The sequence below is a fragment of the Phyllobates terribilis genome, unplaced genomic scaffold (genome assembly GCF_046119375.1).
Source record: "Phyllobates terribilis strain yellow unplaced genomic scaffold, ASM4611937v1 Scaffold_2__4_contigs__length_985480577, whole genome shotgun sequence".
Taxonomy (NCBI): domain Eukaryota; kingdom Metazoa; phylum Chordata; class Amphibia; order Anura; family Dendrobatidae; genus Phyllobates; species Phyllobates terribilis.
In genome coordinates this window covers 824961387-824969986 of record NW_027362762.1, presented here as the reverse complement: position 1 = coordinate 824969986, position 8600 = coordinate 824961387, and positions in this window count along the sequence as shown.

Below are 8600 nucleotides of genomic sequence, written 5' to 3'. Positions count from 1 at the left end.
TTTCCTTTCCAGGGTAAAGACTTGTGTATAAGGTAAAATAAATAACCAAAAACAAAAATGCTCCTCCACATCGTGGGCTATGTTCACAAGTAGCATTTTTTAGGTGTTTTTGCACTTTTGTATTGCTTTCAACCGTGACAAATGCATTCACCGGGAAATGTCATTTTAACATTTTACAACCTTATCTGGCCATGTGCTGTGTGACACATGCATACAGTGCTGAAAAGACATGGGGACAGCATGGGGAAGACCCCTGGAAGCATCTCTGACACCCAGGTCACTGCCTAAAAGTGTGCCCATCAGAAGTGATCCTTGCCGCATCAGAAGATGCAGACTTGCAACTATCCCCGTGCAAGTCCTTGTCCCAGGGCAGTGTTCAATTGTACCTCCCCCATTCCTTGCAATGCAAGTGCAAATATGCATCCAACCACCCACCCGCAGGCTGCAATATCATACTGCTAGCTTGCACTTGAAATGGGGCCTTTTAGTTTGGAGGAGGCCGAAGCTGGCCACTACCTCATGGCTGCATCGGCAGCGAGGTATCCATACTCAGTCCATAGCCGCCCGGCGGCCGGGTGTCCACGCACGGTCCCCAGCTGCCGGGGGCGGCCGGGTGTCCATAAACGGTCCCCAGCCGCCCCTATTTCTCCTTGAAAGTTCCCCCACACTTTTCTTAGCCTGGCCTGCTTTAGGGCAGCATTGGACGAGCCCACCAGAGAACCAGACTCCTCCGGTGGGCCCTGGCTTCTCCATCAGGGAAGTTGAGAGTGCCAAGGTGAGTAGTATGATGACGATGATAGAAGTTAGCATCTGCTTTGTTTTCTTGGAATGCAAGCGTAAGTGTGCAACCTGCCACCCACCCACCAGCAGGCTGCAATACCATACTGCTAGCTTGCTTGCACTTGAAATGAGGCATTTTAGGCTTGTGGAGGCAGACGCCGGCCACCATGTCATGGCTGCGTCGGCGGCCAGGTGTCCATGCTCGGTCCCCAGCCGCCCCTATTTGTCCCGGTGCGCCTTATACATAAGATTAAGCGCGCATACCAAAACATTATCTGTGCCCTCCCCAGTGCATTTAGTGGGAAGGACAGAATTTTCCGCTGTAGTGTGTGCATGCCAACCCCCTGTTCATGGCACATGTGAAGATGCCTCTCGCCCTGCACCTGTCGTTGCAGACTGGCAACTATCCCCGTTCAAGTCCTTGTCACAGGGCAGTGTTCAATTGTACCTCTCCCATTCCTTGCAATGCAAGCGCAAGTATGCAGCCTGCCACACCATACTGCTTGCTTGCACTTGAAATTGGGCCTTTTAGGCATGTGGAGGCGGAATCTGGCCACCACGTCATGGCTGCATCGGCGGCCAGGTATCCATAAATGGTCCCCAGCCGCCCCTATTTCTCCTGTGACCTTCCCCCGCACTTTTCTTAGCCTGGCCTGCTTTAGGGCAGCATTGGACGAGCCCACCAGAGAACCAGACTCCTCCGGTGGGCCCTGGCTTCTCCATCAGGGGAGTTGAGAGTGCCAAGGTGAGTAGTATGATGACGATGTTAGAAGTTAGCATCTGCTTTGTTTTCTTGGAATGCAAGCGCATGTATGTAGTAGCGGCTAGGCCTGAGGTGGTCAGCGTTTTAGCGCATATCCTATCTCCTCCGAGGATTGCTGGATGTTTTCCTGCTACTATCCTAGTTCTATGACTCCCGTTAAAACAAAGCTTCAGGTGAAAAATGATGGATGAGGTGGTGGCAAAGGAGAAAGAGCAGGAGGAACAGGGACCATTCACATCAATATCAGGCCACTCAACCACACATGTCTTGTAGGATATGTTTCTGTACCAAAAGGAGCGGTTCGGCTACACAATTATAGTGCATACAGTGAGAGCAATGCCTACCAAAAATTTAGAGGCACTCCAATGCCCCTTGGAAGTGACATGGAGGTCAGAGGACCTTAACGAAACCATTTTTTCCATTTATAGCAACTGGGTCTCCTGTACACTGTTGGCCTAAGCAATGAATGGAAGGCTTTCCAAAAATTATGAGGAACTGCAATGCCCCTTGAAACAGATGTGGATTACAGCGTACTAAAAACCTTCTACCCATTATTGGGGAGTGGGTCTCCCTTAGTTTTCGCCTTTGCATTGAAAAGCAAAAGCGGACTAAAATTAGGAGGAAATGCAATGCCCGTTGGAAGAGTCGTGGAGTTTAGAGGTAATTAAAAACAACATTTCAATGCCCCAGTGGTTTAACAAGACAGTTTTAATGCCCCTTGGAAGAGCTGTGGAGATCACAGTAGCTTAACAAGATGGTTTTAAAGCCCCTTGGAAAAGTGGTGGAGGTCGCAGTAGCTTAACAAGACGGTTTTAATGCCCCTTGGAAGAGACATGGAGGTCACAGTAGATTAACAAGATGATTTTAATGCCCCATGGAAAACTGGTGGAGGTCGCAGTAGCTTAACAAGACAGTTTTAATGCCCCTTGGAAGACACGTGGAGGTCGCAGTAGCTTAACAAGACTGTTTTAATACCCCTTGGAAGAGACGTGGAGGCCGCAGTAGCTTAACAAGACGGTTTTAATGCCCCTTGAAAGAAACATGGAGGTTGCAGTAGCTTAACAAGATGGTTTTAATGCCCCTTGAAAAAGTGGTGGAGGTCGCAGTAGCTTAAGACGGTTTTAATGCCCTTTGGAAGAGACGTGGAGGTCACAGTAGCTTAACAAGATGGTTTTAATGCCCCTTGGAAAAGTGGTGGAGGTCACAGTAGCTTAACAAGACGGTTTTAATGCCCCTTGGAAGAGACGTGGAGGTCGCAGTAGCTTAACAAGACGGTTTTAATGCCCCTTGGAAGAGAGGTGGAGGTCACAGTAGCTTAACAAGATGGTTTTAATGCCCCTTGGAAAAGTGGTGGAGGTCGCAGTAGCTTAACAAGATGGTTTTAATGCCCCTTGGAAGAGATGTGGAGGTCACAGTAGCTTAACAAGACGGTTTTAATGCCCCTTGGAAAAGTGGTGGAGGTTGCAGTAGCTTAACAAGACGGTTTTTTGATGCCCATTGGAAAAGTGGTGGAGGTCGCAGTAGCTTAACAAGACGGCTTTAATGCCCCTTGGAAGAGACGTGGAGGTTGCAGTAGCTTAACCAGACGGTTTTAATGCCCCTTGAAAGAGCTGTGGAGTTCAGAGAGGTTTAACAAGATGGTTTTAATGCCCCTTACAAGAGCCATACAGTACAGCATCTTAAAAACATATTCTCATTATTGGGGAGTGGGTCTCCCATAGTCTTTGCTTATGCCTTCCAAGCAAAAGCTGCCAAAAATTAGGACGGAGTAACTTGCAATGCTGGCAACACGGACCACGGTCACCCTGGTGGTATAGTGGTGGTGGAGGCTGAGGATAAGGAGAAGAGCATAAAACAGCCGAAATGAGGAAGCGTATACCCATGTGTGGGTGTGAAGCGGTGCATGTGAATACACCTCCCGAAATAACACAGTGGATTTGACTTTATGTTACTCTGCTGTCATTTGGTGGTTATGAGAAGTCTGCCCCAATCCAGCCCTTGTTCATTTTGATAAGGGTCAGCTTGTCAGCATTGTCAGTTGACAGGCGAGTGCGCTTATCAGTTATAATTCCCCCAGCGGCACTAAAAACATGCTCCGATAACACGCTAGCGGCAGGGCAGGCCAGGACCTCCAAGGTGTACAGAGCGAGTTCATTCCAAGTGTCCAGCTTGGATACCCAATAATTAAAAGGCACAGAGGAATCACGGAGGACGCTGGTACGGTTGGCAAGGTACTCCCTCACCATCTTTTGAAACTTTCCACTCCTTGTGAGAGTACCCCACGCCTTAGGGCCTGTAAGCTGGGCGGGTTTCAGAAAACTGTCCCAGAACATTGACAATGTTCCCCTGCCTCTGCTGGATTGGAGTTGCGTCTCTTTCACCTGTACGCCTTGGTTGGGCAATGAACTGTGACCTCTGCCGCTAGCGTGTTCAGATGGGAATTTTTTTAACAGTTCTGCAGCAAGGGCCTTCTGGTACTGCCCCATTTTTGTAGACCTCTTGACCTCAGGAATAAGAGAGTGAAAGTTCTCCTTGTAGCGGGGGTCTAAAAGTGTCACCAACCAGTAATGACTGTCACCCAACATTTTGACAACGCGAGGGTCACGATTAAGGCAGCGTAACAAAGTCAGCCATGCGTGCCAGACTGGTAACGGGCAAGACTTCAGTGTCCTCACCAAGATGACGACTGACCATGCTCTCCTCCTCCTCCTCCTCCTCCCCCATGTCCTCAGGCCACCCACGCTGAACCGACGGTATGACAGTTGTACATGTACTACCGTCTACAGCGCATGATACCAGCTCCTGTTCTTCCTCCTCCTCTCCCTCATTGTCCCCCAATGCATGCAGGGATGAGATGAGGCTGGGCTGTGTGTAATCGCCCGCTACGGCTTCTTGATCCATCTCATCATACTCTGGCTGCAATGCCTCCTCTTTACTTCTCTGCAGAGAGCGTTGCAAAAGACAGACAAGTGGAATGCGGACGCTAATGATGGAGTCATCGCCACTCACCATCTTGGTGAACTCCTCAAAGTTTGTCAAGATTGTACATATGTCAGACATCCAAGTCCACTCCTGAGGTATTATGTGTGGAGTCTGACCTGAATATCGACGGTCTTGTTGCAGCTGGTACTCCACAACTGCTCTCTTCTGCTCACAAATCCTTTGCAACATGTGGAGGGTAGAGTTCCAACGTGTGGGGACATCACACACCAGTCGGTGTGACGGAAGCTGCAAACGCTGCTGCAACACAACAAGGGCGGCGGAAGCTGTAGCCGACTTACGAAAATGAGCTGACAGGCGGCGTACTTTGACGAGCAGATCTGGCAACTCGGGGTACGATTTAAGAAACCACTGAACCACGAGGTTAAGCACATGAGCCAGGCATGGTACGTGTGTGATCTCGCCTCAGAGCTGCCACCAGGTTACGAGCCATTGTCACACACGACCATGCCTGGATGTAGGTTCAGCGGTCTCAGTCACAGATATGCCTGCTCTTTCACAGCTGTCCACAACTCACAAGCAGTGTGAGGTTTCTCACCTAAGCTTATGAGTTTCAGCACAGCCTGTTGCCGCTTGGCGGAGGCAGTACTGCAGTGCTTCCAACTTGTAACTGATGTGGTGATATCTAAGATGGAGGCTGAACATAGGAGGAGGATGATGCGCAGGAGCTGTACACTGTGGGGGCAACTCTGACTGACATAGGGCCCGCAATCCTCGGTGTGGGGAGGATGTGTTCCGTCCCAAGGTCCGACTGGGTCCCGGCTTCCACTATGTTTACCCAGTGTGCCGTCAGGGAGATGTACCGTCCCTGGCCACAAGCACTTGTCCACGTGTCCGTTGTCAGGTGGACTCTCCCAGTAACTGCGTTGTTGAGGGCACGGCCGATGTTTTGGGACACGTGCTTGTGTAGTGCGGAGATGGCACACCAGGCAAAATAGTGTCGACTGGGGACCGAGTACCGAGGGACGGCCACCGCCATAAGATTGCGGAAGGATTCCGTCTTCACCAGCCTAAAAGGTAGAATTTCCAACGCAAGCAGTCGTGAAATGTGCGAATTTAGGACTGTGGCTTGTGGGGCGTTGGCTGCGAATTTGCGCTTTCGTTCAAAGGTCTGTGATAAGGACAATTGAACGCTGCCGTGGGACGTGGACGTGGATGCTGTTTCTTGAGAAACTGCCATAACAAGTGAAGACTGAGAGGAGGGGGCATCTTTACATGCAGTATGGACAGTGGATTTCCTTGCACACACAACAGGGGGTTCTATTGCACGCACAACAGCGGAAGAAGCAGTGGTGACACCCGCTGACACTGGTCGTGGACCCTGGGGTTCACCCCATAAAGTCGGGTGCTTTGCTGCCATGTGCCTGATCATGCTTGTGGTGGTCAGGCTGGTAGTTTTGTCACCCCTGCTGATGCTGGCATGGCAGGTGGTACAAATGGCCTTTTTGGGGTTATCAGCAGAGTCTTTTAAAAAATTCCAGACTCTAGAAGACCTACAGGTTGTACTGGCAACGTCCCTCGTGTTGGTGTTACGGGGAACTGTTGCCTGCCTTCTGTGTGCGGCCACCACACTGCTTCTTCTGGCCTGTTGGGGTACTCTGCCTCCCTCACCCTGTGTGCTGCTGGCCTCGCTCTGCATGTCCTGCTGCCACGTTGGGTCAGTTACTAGATCATCCACCACCTCCTACTCTTCCACTTGCGCACCACGATCCTCCTCACTTCCTGGCAATTGTGTCTCGTCATCATCCACCTCTTGTGACAAATTGCCAGCGTCGACTTCCTGTGGCAGTGGCTGTTCAAATATTTGGGTATCGCTACATGGGATCTCCTCTTCCACCACTTCAAGAGGAGCAGGCGAGGGGTAAAAATCTGGAAATGGACCAGTGAACAGCTCTTCAGAGTGTCCAAGTGTGGGATCAGTTGCTGTCTGACGACACTCGGCATGGTGGGAGGAAGGAGCATCAGGGTGAGGAGGAGTATGCGGTCGAGACTCACGGCTACTAAGATTTGACCGTGTGGAAGACAGACCGGAGGTGGTGGTTCCCAGGTAACTGGAAGTATTATCTGCTATCCAATTAATAACCTGTTCACACTGATCAGTTCGCAATACTGGTGTTGTTCTGTGCTTCCCTAGTAATTTGTTCAAGAACTGGGAGTGAGAAGATGTGGCTGTTGGTTGTGGCACATTTTCACCTTGGCCACTGCCCCTCTGCACGCACCATCACCAGAACGTCCAGTTCCTCGTCCCTTGCCACACGCCTTGCCCATTGTAAATGAAGTAAAATAGCTTACACTCGCACTATCAATGGAAAAAGGGTAATAAAAAGGAGATTAGAACCGTGGAAGAGGAAAACCACAGTTCTATTTCTCTGGCCTACACCCAACTCTTTTAAACAATCACGGAGAAACTTACTGTTTTTTTTACGGAAAAAATACCAAAAGCTGAATAATAGAGATTTTTTACCGTGGAATGGCAAAACCACAGTTATTGTTTACTGGGGTATACCAGACAATTTTAAATAGATATATTTGTGGCTGAACAGTGAGCGACACACTCAAACTGTTTTTTTTAGGTAAAAATGGCCCAAAAGTGGATAATACAGAGGTTTGAACCGTGGAACTGCAAAACCACACTTCTATTTCTCTGGCCTACACCAGTCTCTTTTAAACAGATATATTTGTGTCTGAACAATCAGGAAGACACTATTACTGTTTTTCTTTACAGCAAGAAATGCCAAAAGCAGGATAATAGAAATATTTTACCGTGGAATGGCAAAACCACAGTTATAATTTACTGGGGTATACCAGACTTTTTTAAATAGATATATTTGCGTCTGAACTGTCACAGGCACACTTTTTTTTTTTTTTTTTTTGGGGGGGGGGACACCAAAAGGTTAATAAGATAGGTATTTGCACAGTCTGAAGGAAGAAAAAAAAAAAAAAGAGGATTTAGTTGAAAAAAAAAGGATTTTTCCTGGCCCCCGAGAACTGCAGCTAAGTCCAGCAATTTCAGCAACAGGAGCAGCACACAGGACTGTAATGCAGCGTTTGCTGGTATAACCACTGCGTCTCCTATACAGCCTGCCTGATATCTGGGATGGATATTAGTCCTGAGAAGGACTGTTTGTTTGATTTTGCAGGCTTTAGAGACCCTACACTACCTATTTCGCACTATAAATCTCTCCCTAGCTCAGCAGCACTTTCCCTACACTAGCTGATCCCGGCCATCTGTGTCCAAGATGGCGGCGCCCGGTTTTAAATACTCGAGGTGATGCTGTGCGGCCAGCCAATCACTGTAATGCCCACAACCAACATGGCTGCGGCATTACAGTGACTGGCTGGCAATCCCTGCATGTTCATTGGCTCTGTAAAGAGCGCCAAACATGCAGGGCGGAGACCCGAGCTCAACACTAGAAGTGACCATAGTTTTGGGAGAAAAAAAAACCCTTTACCAATTCCAACAATCCTGCTGCACTTGTTAATAAACAAATTTTAACAGTAGAGGTATGCTAGAATGAAAGAACCCCTTTAAAAGAGAATCATGGACCTTGATTCCAATGACGTATCACTTACTGGACTGCTGGCTGTAGTTTTAATAAAATCACTGCATGAGATTACCACTAGAGGACTAGTAAACCTGCTGCCATGTAGTCCTCCATATTCATGAGCTCTGTATAGCCCCGCCACCACAACTGAATGGTAGCTTTCTGCAGCCTATGCACAGTGTACACAGAAAGCTGCCAATCAGTGGTGTGGGCGGGGTTATACAGAGCTCAGCATTCAGAAAACTGATGGATCTGCATCAAATAAATCACCACTCCTTTTAGTGACATCAATTAAATCAGGGTCTCTGCCCCTATATCATGATGCTTTCAGATGGGATAGAGAAAAACTGGTGACAGATTCCCTTTAAACAAATTACTTCAGTGCTTGTGAGGAGGGCCATAATAATCAGCCCTCTTAGTATTCTGAGCATGCTCATGCCATGGAGAGGGGATCAGTTAGCAAATGATCCATCTCTTTTCTTCCTACCTTCTATCAGGGTTAACCTGGATAT